This window comes from Amphiprion ocellaris, chromosome 15, assembly GCF_022539595.1.
Source record: "Amphiprion ocellaris isolate individual 3 ecotype Okinawa chromosome 15, ASM2253959v1, whole genome shotgun sequence".
Lineage (NCBI taxonomy): Eukaryota > Metazoa > Chordata > Actinopteri > Pomacentridae > Amphiprion > Amphiprion ocellaris.
In genome coordinates, this window is record NC_072780.1 from 16,009,568 (window position 1) to 16,021,971 (window position 12,404).

The 12,404-nt window shown below is 41.9% G+C and overlaps 1 long non-coding RNA gene across 1 annotated transcript; it reads right to left on the minus strand.

The window, feature by feature from the left end:
• Window positions 1-1,272: 1,272 nt before the first annotated feature.
• LOC111562439 (uncharacterized) lies at window positions 1,273-11,197 on the minus strand. Its single transcript, XR_002745589.3, has 3 exons — window positions 11,061-11,197; window positions 7,934-8,059; window positions 1,273-1,892 (listed from the first exon to the last, which is right to left on the minus strand). It is a non-coding gene; the product is annotated as an uncharacterized LOC111562439 (long non-coding RNA).
• Between the last annotated feature and the right edge of the window lie 1,207 nt (window positions 11,198-12,404).

The window sequence follows — 12,404 nt, forward strand, 5'->3', positions numbered from 1 at the left end:
TCAGATATAATATTTTTTTAGCCAAACACTTCAAAACCAGCACTATTACTTCTATACTTTTACTACATTTTGCAGCTAAAACTTGTGTGATTTTACTTATTAAGGTTTTTCATACAGGACTTTTTCTTGTAACGGGTCTTTCGCTCTCTGTATCAGTACTTTTACTTAAGCAAAGGATCTGAAATGATCTTGCGATACATTTTCTTTTAATGTTCATATGTCATATATGCAGTACATTTCTTTCGCTACACATTCTCATTCATGACTTTAATCCGTTGTTAGGCTGTTTACCACTAATCCCTTAACAAAGTGAATGAAATGAAGAAAAGACAAATTAAAGATGGACTAATTAAACAAATTAATGATAAACAAGACATAAAGGCAGAATCTAAACAAGTATGAAAGCTGTACAGTTGAAAAATACAAGCATTTTGTCATAAAAAAAGAACAATTAACATGAAACTGTTGTTCCTTTCTCACGCTGAACATGTGCATTAGTACACACTTGTACACAGCTGGTCATGTAGATGTGTAAAACAAATGTGTGTTTATATGCATATTTTTCAAGTAGATTATTGCCTTTACCCTAATAATACTAAAATATAATAAATGCCCAAAATGTAACATAACTGAAGTTTTCATTTTATTCTGTTTTATGTCTACAAACAAAACTTTTTCTTCTTCGGCTGCTCAAATTTTGAAGTAGGGACAGACTCAATCACCAATACGTCAAAGCAATTCAATTGAAGTTCAAGCGTTTAGTATCTCAGGAGATGAAATGCAGTAAAAAAAGAAGGATCAAGGATAATAATTTACAAGTGGCATTTAAAATGCTGCATTTTTAACAACTGCTGTCCTAAATGTACGCTGCTATATGTTTAATGTGTGTGTTTCAGCCAGTTTGGGCTGAATTTATCACTTCTGAAGGTACTGACAGGGCATAGAATATGTCCCCTGCTTATAAGTGTGAATGAAGCCATGACTGTCCAGTAGTATAAACTTTGTTACACACATTTCCTATAAACCTAAATACTGGATTTCACCATAGGAGGTACATTTCAGTATTTTAGGATGCCATTGAAGGACAGCAATAAATTAATAATCAAATAAAGGCCCAAAATGGAGCCTTGTGGGAACTCACTGTCAGTTGAAATCTGTTAATAATGTAACTGTACAACTATATATGTATGTATTTGGTCAATTGCTTTTTAAAAAAATATAATTTATTGGTTGGAAAACAGTCTGTGATGGATCAATAAAAACCTTTTCAAACACATTTTGCAAACTTTAATTCCCATGTGATTTGTTGACATTTTGTAAGTCTTTAGCAGAATAACACCATTAATACATTTTAGAATCCACACGTTTTATTTAGTCTGAAAAATACAGGATAACCGTTGAACTATTTTCCTTGTCGCATCCACTGGAACATGGAGTTTAGTTTAAAATATAGTCTGTACATTTCTGTTACGCATTTTCTGATTCATATTTAAGAGGAACATAAGGCAGAAAAAATACACTCCATTAATTAGACTTTGTATTACAAAAAAAAGGCATTTATAAGTAATTGTGAGAGTTACATTTAACAGTTTAAGATTTCAGCTGATGAATTATAGAGGTGAAAGTACATTGAGATGTGAGGAGTGGTGGTGAGACCCTGGTGTTGGGAAGTAGCCGGTCCCTGGACTGTGGCGGCCTGATTCACAACACCAGCTGTCCCGCCCCACCGAGTCAGCAGATGGCGCTCTGATGGTTGGAAGTGTTTTGTTGTTTTTTTTTTTTTTTCCGCGGGGAAGCAGAGAAGTGGTTCCACCTCATTGCGTCCTCCCCGGGGGTACAGAGTCAGCTCAGCCTCTTCCTCTCTCTCCTAATCTTCGCTACATCTGTGGCAGCTGTGAAAAGAGAACATGCAAATTAGAATCTGAAGAAACCGTTGGAGGTGAGCAGAGAGACACTGAGACACCAGGGAACTTTCTCTGGGTTCCTCTCATTGAGTTCTCGTCATAAATCCAGACATGAGAGATTCTGGGAGTCTCTGCCCCACCTCACTACACCTGCCAGGCATTAGACTACCCACAAGCCCCTGCTTCAGCGCTGGTGCTTCTGCTCTCCAACAGCTCCAAAAAACATCCTCTATGCAAATTTTATAATCACCGCACAGCAATGAAGTATGTGTGTGTACGTACAGTGAAGAGGGATATAAGCTTTTACTTAGCATATGAAATGAGTTGGGATTAGAATGAGATAAAGAGCAGAGTGAAGAGCAGAGGGAGTGTTACGAGAGAGGTCAGTCATAATTTTGCTTCTATGAAGCACTTTAAATCTTCCTGACTGCTCTCACAGGCGCTGGAATGGCATGCTGGGCTCAACTGAGTGATAAAAGAACACCGGCAGTTTTACCAATTATTCTTCACTTCAAATTAAAATGTAGAATATCAGCATGATAAAAGGACATTTATGGGAGAGAAGAATCACCTTTCAACCCAGTGAGCCCAGACCAGTGAGGTTGATTCCTACAGATCACTAAATTTTTCACTTTACATGTTTAGCTAATATTTAAAAAAAGCATTAAAGTGGACCTCCTGCTAACTGACATCTTCAGTATCAATTAATCTTCCAGTTATTTTGTCAAGTTCAGCCTATAAATCAAAATGGCAGAAAAAGGCAAAAACTTCACAAAAAATCCCAACAATTGAGAAGCTGGAATGTAGTGATATCTGGACCTTTTGCTTGATTAAAAAAATGTATGAAACAACTTAATTGTTGACCCTGTCATAGATTCTTTTGCATTATTTCTGCTAACTCGGGGAACGCTAACTTTTGCTCATAACGGCTTTCTTTAGATAGTTATTCGGTGTGAAGCTGAGATGAACAAGCAGAAGACGTTTCAGTGTATATTAAACGCTACAGAATGGAAATAAATCACTGCCTGTCCGTTAAATGTTGAGTCGCACAACAGGCTACGCTAAAATACAGCAATTCTCTCAGTAGGAGATGAGAAATAAATGTCAACTTTCCCTCATGTGTACATTTTCTCGCAATAAACGATAAGGACAGTGAAAGCAGTGTATGAAGTGTGTGTTGAAGAAATGTCCTTTGTTTGCGCTCTCTGCTTCCCTGTCTGTGTTTGGCATGCAAGGCACTGTAGGTGCACAGCAGTTGTTCTTCGTCTCGCACTTGTTCCCTCGTGCTGCTCTCCACTGAGAAATACCTCTCTGGAGAAAAACTGTGGTTTTTTTGTTGTCCTGAATATGTTGAGAAATTACACAGTCCAGTGAACCCTTCTGCAGATGATTCAAGTAAATGCATATCACCATAAATAAAATCTACTATTGTGGAGCGAGCCCCAGCTATATGTTATATTTTGTGCATCATCTCTCTTTCTGGGTTTTTTTTTATTTTTGGCGTGGCAGGAAAGTGTGTGCATATATGTGCATTTTATGTGAATAGATTTAAAATGTGTGCAGTATGTTGCCACTAAAATAACCAGACATTACACTGATGTATTTAACTGTGTTAATCATTGGAAATGCGGCTATTAAATCACATTTATTCAGTTGGTAATTGGGGATAAGAGGTTTTACTTTAAGAGTAAATATGAATGACAGTCAGACAAAAAACTAACGATGATTTTTAGAGGTAGGAGATTCAAAATTAGGAGTTAAAACTAATATTACAATATTGTTCATTTGTGTAAAGTAAGTAACCCTACATTTAGACCCTTACTATAGCATTTGTTGCATTTTCCCCGTTTTTTGACCGAGCCTTAATACCAGCGATTAGATTGTAGGGTTGGAACGACAAGGATCTATATTCGTCTCGCATTCACATCTATTTCTTTGTCTTTCACTGGACCGGTGTGAAGCTGACGGGAACGCGAGCAGCAGCTGAATTCCTTTAAATAGCCCTGCCTGCCTCATCATATGGTTGCTATGGCAGCCAGCCCCTCGTTTCAAGATAACGTCCACATGCTTCGGAGAGACCCCCCTCCACCTGAGCACTGTAGATTCACGCCGCTGCTCGGGGAGAAAAGAGATTTGCTGAAGAGATGCAGCCACTTAACGGCACATATGAATAATGTTTTGTGTGTCCACATGTCCACCTTGTGAGAAATAATCAATATTTGAGCTATGGGTCCAAGTCAGATCAATCCGCTGTCGCTTTTCTGAGTAGGGGATGCAAGGAAAGTGGCTGCTGAGAAAATTGCGCATTTGAAGGATATAGGAGGGGAAAAATATGTTAAGGAGGTAGTGAAGGAATAGGGTGGAAAAATCAGATGTTGGAGGAAAGGAGATCAAAAGTGAAACAGATGAGTGAACAGCTGGTACAAGAAATGTGGTGATACTGTGAGAAATGAAGGGTGACAGAGAGGATGAATGATCTGTGACATTTTTGAGACAATGAAGGAATTGAAAAATAGCTATAGCATAATAATGGATGCGCATTTTTTCAAAGAAGTCTATTTCTTTTCTTAATAGCTCCTTTTTCTATCTGTGTTCTTTTTTACCAGCTCTTTCCCATCTCCTCCTCTCATTTCTGCCTTTCCCAGCCCCCATCCTTTGTCTGGCGTCCTGCTTCTCTCTCTTCGGTTTGTACCCGAGCTCTCAATTAGTCATATGTTTAGCTGAGGGTCAACCAGGACATTAACAGTGCAGGATTGCAGGCAGCTTTTGTGCGCGAGTGGAACTACATGGATGTACCACTCAGGCTGACTTTGTCCTGAATCTCTCCCCTAAGTGCACTCAGAAAACTACTGTGAGGCTCAAAGGTGTGAAATCAATTACAGGGAGAGAGAGGGAGAGGCAGACTTTCAGGTTATCAGCAGGTTTCACAAAGACAAATTTAAAGAGCTTTTTAATGCTACCACAAACTGAATTTAAGATCAATTTGAAAACTAAAATACAGAACAAAAACCTGTTACACTGGGTTACTTCTACATAAAAAAAATGTTGAATGTAAAAAAAAATGTTTAATACTGTACCAGTCTATGCATATATGTATTTAAATCACAATTATTGTTTTCAATAACATTTAAAGTAAAACGCATTTTTGGGTAAAAATGCACTAATAATTACATTCGCATGACTCATTTTAACTCGTGTTAAACTATGACACTAATGCATTTCAAATGACGGCTTTTGTAAATGTGGTGGAACAAAATTAATCTGTAAATGTAGATGCAGCTTAAAAATATGATGTAATATAAAACAAATGTGAAATGGGTTAAAAATACAGTATGAATTTTGTTTTAGAAAATATGAGGCCTTAAATCTAATTGAAACACTCCAATAAAAAATTGCTCACATAGACTTCTGCGCATTCCGTCTAACTTTTTTGTTTTTTTTTTGCATCCAAATCAATAAAAAATGAACAGAAAATGCTCAGTAATACAGCATCAGCATTGACCAGGTGAACATAGATGAACATAATTTTTCTATGTAGAACTAAAGTGTGTGTAGCCAGTTATAACTTCAACTTACCTTAAAAAAAAAAAAACACGAATCTAAACCTTTATGAGAGTATTCTTAACTGACCTTACAAGCGTCCTCTGTTAGATTTTTATGTAGCCTGAAAAAGAGACAAATCACTAAAAGGTAGCCATAAAAAAATCCATATGCAGTTGTTCATGTTTTGAAATTATTCCTGTGGAAAAACAGTCTACAGAAGAGGAGAAGTCAAAAAGAAGTCGATAAAGATGGCACCCTCAATTTCCCTTTTAAAACACACAGGCAGGCTGATTGCATTTGAGAGAGTTGGGCGCGTCTCAGCATCTCCTAATGCGTCTGTAAATTGAGTTGGAGAATGACGATGTCTGTTGTCTGCACTTGGGATGGAAGCCAGGGAGGCGAAAAGCTTTGCTATGGAGGAAATATTTCCCTCTCTGCATTTTAGACCCACACTATTAACCACTATTAAACAGACCTCCACTCGTGTCAAACACTATCAGTTTTATCCTCCATCACCCCATGTCAGAAAACACAGCACCCTGCAATACTGCTTTCTTCTATGCACTTTTTTCCATTTTGTGTGTTGCACCTCACCTTTTTTTGTCTCTTCCGCTATCTTTAAATGACTGCGTTCAGAAATGAGCAGTACCATGAACGATGGTACATTATTTTGAGAGGCTGTGAGGTGTTAGTGAGTGCATAAATAGAAATGACTCTGTGTTTTGTGTCCATTATTAAGGAGCAGTGGTGGTCAGCCCTGAGAGCAGCAGCGATAAAGATGCTGGCTGAGCATTTGCCAAGCATCCATTTCCTTTTTACTCAGGTCTAGGAGGCCCTTTGCCAAACACAGTTACACACACGCGCACGTGCACGGACTGATGTCCTCATGTTCCCTTTTACTCAAAAGTGAACATCCATATCATTCCAATTAAAGGGGTTAAAAAACAAGATTAAGTCTTTACCCTGGCCTGTCTGACTTTATCTCTTTTATGGTCTTTTTTAAAATTGTCGTTAGCATAGCAATGAATACAAGTAGCTCTTTTAAATGAGACCCAGTGCTCTATAAATGGGACTCTGGTCGCTCTACTTTTACTGCTGTCTAATAGTATGTATGAAAATTATCTGATATTATGACTGATAAAATACTCTTAAATCTGCATATTTCTCTTATTTAGAAAACAATGATCTTTGTGAAGACTGTCGAGTACCATGTAAGTGTCCATTAAAAAAGAAAAATGCTGTCTTTTCTTAAATTTTAACGTATATTTTCAAAGGTAATTATTGCTTCTTACAATGTGATTTTAAATTGTAAATAAAGGAAAAAATCAGCTTTTAGCTACCCCTCAAGCCCGTCTATTGTATTTACAGGCATTAAGTTAATGGCTCCATTATATTGATGTAGGAATAGTTAACAGTGTGAGAGACACACAGACAATTATTCACTCAATCAATAGTAAATAGTTGAGGTATCTCACATTCACATGCGTGCTCTCTGCCTGTGTCTCACATGCACACGCACCCATATGCACACATCCATAGACACACCCTGTTACTGGGTCTGTTGTCTGTGAATGTACAGCGGCGTATTCCCCCATCGCCACCGTTCCTCCACCGTTCGACTGAGCGCTGTGACCACACTATCGCTCGACAAATGCATTAGAAACGGCGGCAGAGATTTTAACGTGTAAGCCCGACCCTCGGCTGTCACATTCAAGACTCGGTGCACGCATATTCACACACACTCTGTTCCCCTCTTACACATGAGCACACCAGCCGCACACCCACACAGTTGATAAGGCCTGAGCGCTGGTAGTCATTTAGTTCAGCTTTGTCTTTTTTACAGCGTCTCCCTGATGAACTGCAGAAAATGCAAGCACTTGCAGTATTTGGATTATTAGCAAAACGGCACAGCTTTAACTTAATCCAGTGATGCTTATAATCTGTGCTCTGTGTATGTGTGTGTTTGTGTGTGTGTAGGCTAATGAGAGTGGAAGGAAAAATGGATATGTAAATGAAAGAATGCTGCTTATCTCTGTAAAAAAGTGTGCGGCTATGTGTGTGTGTACGTAAGAAGGTAACCACCTCTGGAAGCTGCTCTTTCTTACATGTGTTATATTGAACGACTGTCACAAGAGAATTGATGTGAGAAGTCATTGCGCTCTTTGTGTCAAAGCATGAGGAGATTTGAGCATAAATCAACAAACAAAATGACCATCACTCAATATCTCCTTGAAGATTACAATGAAACATTGTTTTTTTGCAGCAATAAAACCAGAGCACATCTCTTGACTTGTCCAATTGAGTGTTATAAATCAGGGAACAGTCGCAGTGTTTTATGGACAGCTCTTACTCTCTTACCCACTTCTCTCTTTTTCTTGTGTAAGAACATTATTTGACTGTCTGCCTTTGGTTTAAGTGCAGATCTATAAATTTACAAGTTTCTGCCTGATGCTTGCAGATGATCTTGGTGCCAAAGGAGCACTAACCCTGATGACTCCTTCAGGTTGCCAGTTCTGGGCAGGGCTGGCCTTGCTGGCTGGGCGGATGGATGGGTAGATAGCTGGATAGCTGGCTGGGTGGACGACTGGGTGCTGGGCTGGCAAGGCAGAGAGCTGTAAAGAAAAAAAACAAGGTCAGCTCTTTGGCAGAACACATTCAGCACCTTAATGCTGGTCCGTGAAAATGCCGACGTTCTGAGGATGGCGGTCGCAAAGCTGAAAGACGTCAGTATCTAAAGCGAGGACGTCGCTGTCTGAAGCGGTTCTCAAAGCCAAGCGTAGACTCTTTCTATAGGCACCAGAAAACATAATCATCAACTGCTACAGTAAGGCGGTTTGACATAATGGCTCCTACAGTCTAGGTATATTGAGGTAGGTAATTATGGATTAGCAGAGATCTCCAGTGAGCGGAGACTTCCCCTGACACAAAGCAGTCAGTAAAAAGGCAAACACAGGATTACTCTAACGTAGACTAACACACAGGCAGAACCCATACACACATATATACAAACAGACGTACACACAGACACATGCACACAGACATGCGCAGCTATACACGCCTCAGACCTACACACTCTTGTCGGCCATCACAGACAGCATGCCGGCTCGGCAGCCATTTTGCAGGACTGCTCTGGAATGTTCAATTAGGGTAATTGTTGCTTACGCCATCATTTCTCAGCATTACAGTCATCATATACGCAACAAAGTACCATTTCAGCGACCGTGCCATGAGACTCGCCTCACAGTGTCCGAAAAATTTAAAGAGGGGTCCTTAATTGTGCGTCTTCGATGTGATTTCGCAGAGGCCCCCATAGTGCAAACCAGGACATGTATGATGGCCAGCGTGTCAGTTATTGTGCAGCCGTGTGTGAAGTGATCTCCACATGTTGTGAGTGTATGTACACGGCCGTGTCGTCGTAACGTATGCGGAGGGGAGGTGGGGGGGCACGCCCTACAGCTTGTCAGTGCTCACATATGGAGGAGGGGGCGAATGTGTGCATACGAGCTCAGAAAAAAGAGAGGGGGAATGGGAAGGGTGAGAAATGGAATAAATTGTAAGGGGAGAGAGATAGAGACAGACAGAGAGAGAGAGAGAGAGAGAGAGGGAGAGAAGAAAAGGACAGTGAACGAGAAATGTACAGCCTGTTCTTGTCGCCACCATTTTTGCTCAGGGACTATGCAGTTTGGTCACAGTTAATTCGGAAAAGCTATGGACTAAGAATATAAATTACTCTTGTGATGTTTACATTAATCGTAGAATACAGGTGAATGAAAGCCAGAACATGTCACACAGTAATGTCTTGACAATGGAAAACATTTATGAACAAGCAATACTGGTTTGTCTTAACAGTGAATTCTTCTTTTCCTGGGTACTGCACACTCAATAACCGTGTGTCTCTGTAGGCGTGCGACTTGTGCACTTACATGTCATGAGTTTAAGCCCAGTTCTCCACCCATGTATACCCTCCCCTACCTAACTTTTTTGTCTTGCCCACACTGTGTTAACCAGTAAACGCCACAAACACAGTCTGAAAAAGATGGAATCGTCACTTCTTACATAAGAGATATTTTTGTCCAAAAAAAAATTGTCTTTCTGAATGAAATATATTGTCGTCTCTGAATATAGAATACTGGCATTTAAAACTTAACCTATCTGATACAACGTATTTTAAAACAAAAAGCTATTACTAGTTCTAAAATGCTAATCTACAGTACTACAAACTACGCTCGGCTGCACCCCCTCTACAAAGAACTGCAATCACATGGGCAGGATTTAACAAAGGCCATCTAAGGATAAGAGCACATCTTTTACAGTAGTTGACACAAAGAGGGGAGTGATAATTTAGTGTCATATGAATGGGGTTGAACCAGTCCACAGCCTTATGAGATGGAGGCTGAATGAGGCTCGGCGCGAGGCGGTAGAGAGTCAGGGTGGGATGAAGACCAGCTGTCAAATGGGACAGGTTGAATAAGGGCGTCAGGGACTGAGAGGGAGCAAAGACCGAGAATACAGCAGCGCAATGCGCACATGTGATCTTCTGGAGACGAATGACACCTTACAGGACGCGCTCAGACGTGATGATCAGACATACTGTACGCACATGCTTACAGAGGCAGCCTGCACATACCACTCAACATACAAACCCTCCCCCTACTTCCCCCACCCGCATACACACTCACTCACAATATGACAGTAGACTGCACATATGATCCAACGCCCCTTTGTCTGGGTTCATCGGTCAGCGATGGCCGGCAGTTCGACACATTATGCTCTCGCTCTCATTCTTTTCCTCTCACACACAAACTCTTTCTCACGCACGCACGTACACACACACACACACACACCTACACACACACACACACACACACACACACACACCAACAGTCATGGGCATGGAAGATGACCCCTCCTTGGACACGTGATTTAGCCTCGTTCTGTACGGCATGTCTATCACAAATTACAGTAGTGTCATGAGCGCCAACTGCCCCCCACCCCCACCCCTACCCCTCCTCTCAGCCTCCGTGTCCTCAGAACGCACCCCCACCCCCACCCCAACCCCCACCAACCGGGTGATCATCTGCTGTGACCGTGTCCTCCTATCACCGTGAGTCAGGAGTGTTCGACAGGGATGGGTGAGGGGGTACGGACGGGGTGGGGTGGTGGGGGCAACCTATTTGACTTCTTTTCTTTTTCCGATCAGATATGATTGCTGACAGAGAGAACTTTCCCACCCATCAGCGGCGCTGTGAGCGGTGCTACAGCACCAGACAGAGGGGACCCTTTGTCTCCCACCACCACACAGGGAGGGATGGCGTACGTACACACACATATACTGTACATCCTGGGGTGGCTGCAAACATGCACACACATTCGCTGACAGGATCTACACGCACACACTACATGGCTAGACAGTTAGTGCAGTGTTCATAGACATCCAAAAGTGACAATGCAGACATCCTGGAGCATAAAAGTAGCTGCACACCTGTGCATGTAAATCTGTCAATTCCACATATCCCTGTGTGAAAGCAATGTGTAGTCACTTCATTGTGTGCATGTACAGCATGTGTTTCAAAGCGTGTGTGTGTCAGTGTGCATGCGTGTCCTCAGACTCACCTGGCGGCACCCCTGGAGCTGGTTGTCGTGGTAATGCAGCCTCAACAGGGGTTGCAGAGCTGTGACACCTGATGTCCCTCCTCCCTTTCACTCTCACTCTCTCTGCTGTAGTATAGGATCAGTTGCTACACCCTAGCACTGACAGAAGAGGGGGAGACAGAGAGGGGGGGTTCTTATTGAGACTGGCGGATTGTACCACCAGCCGCAATGAGAAAAGGGGACGCCGAGGGGCAGAACTGGTAGGGAGGGCCCTGATAACGCTTGGTCGAACTGCCTCCAAACCACCCTGCTGTCTGCGCTGCGATGGTCTCTCCCTGCTCCCGCTGCTCTGATTGGGCGACATGCTTCCTCCTTCATCAAAATGTAAAATTCCAAGACAGAGAGAGTAGTGCATCGTTTGTGTGTGTGTGTGTCTGTGTGTGTCTGTGTGTGTGAGAAGAAGCAAGTGTGTGTGTCTGAGAGAAAGACAGACAATGCAAGAGAAAAAAAATGTGTGTACCTTGTGTGTGTGCTAGAGAAATACTGGCCATGCAGACTAGTATGACTGTATGCGTGAATATTAAGAGTGTGTCTGTGTCAGTGTGTTTGCCTGAGCATTCATGTAAATGTGTGTGTTTGCGCCTTTGCGTCAGGGAGACAATATACAGGATGCCATTGTCTGTGTGGGCGTGTGATAGAGGAAGAGGTAGTCGAGGGAGAGACACAAGACAAAGAGAGCGCGAGATAGGAAGACACGGTGAGTGTGTGTGTGTGTGTGTGTGTGTGTGTGTGTGTGTGTGTGTGTGTGTGTGTGCATGTGTGTGATGGAGAGAGAGAAAAAGAAAGCAGTGTGTATGGCCTGGGAGCTGTCATCATTAGTCTCTCTGCAGCGGCTGGTGTTGAGCTGCAAAAGGGCTTGTCAGTCAGTTTCTGTCACAACATGTCACTGAATGGACACACACACAAACACAGACATACACTCTTTCCCAGAGGGAGATCATGTCAAGATGGGGGCCAGTCTGCTCTGACAAGCTGATCCACCCCCCCATAACCTTTCACCCCGCTCCTCTGACTCCTGCATCAGTGCCCTGATTCGTCAGTTTCCCTATATGAACTGCAAATGTTTCATGAAGAAGGGCAGGTAGAATAACACTAAAAACACAAAAAGACAGCAAAAAGGTCGAGAAAGTGACAAGAGGCAGATGGCAACCAGCGCTCACATACAGCAGAGTCTCCTGAGAACTAACCGCTGAAATACTGCTGACTCACTGTGCTCATAGCAGGCCCTAAAACACACACAGTTCAACCTGAACATCTAGTACGTTCACTAAGATCTATTCAAAACCAAGAAAGCTGTTCCTGACA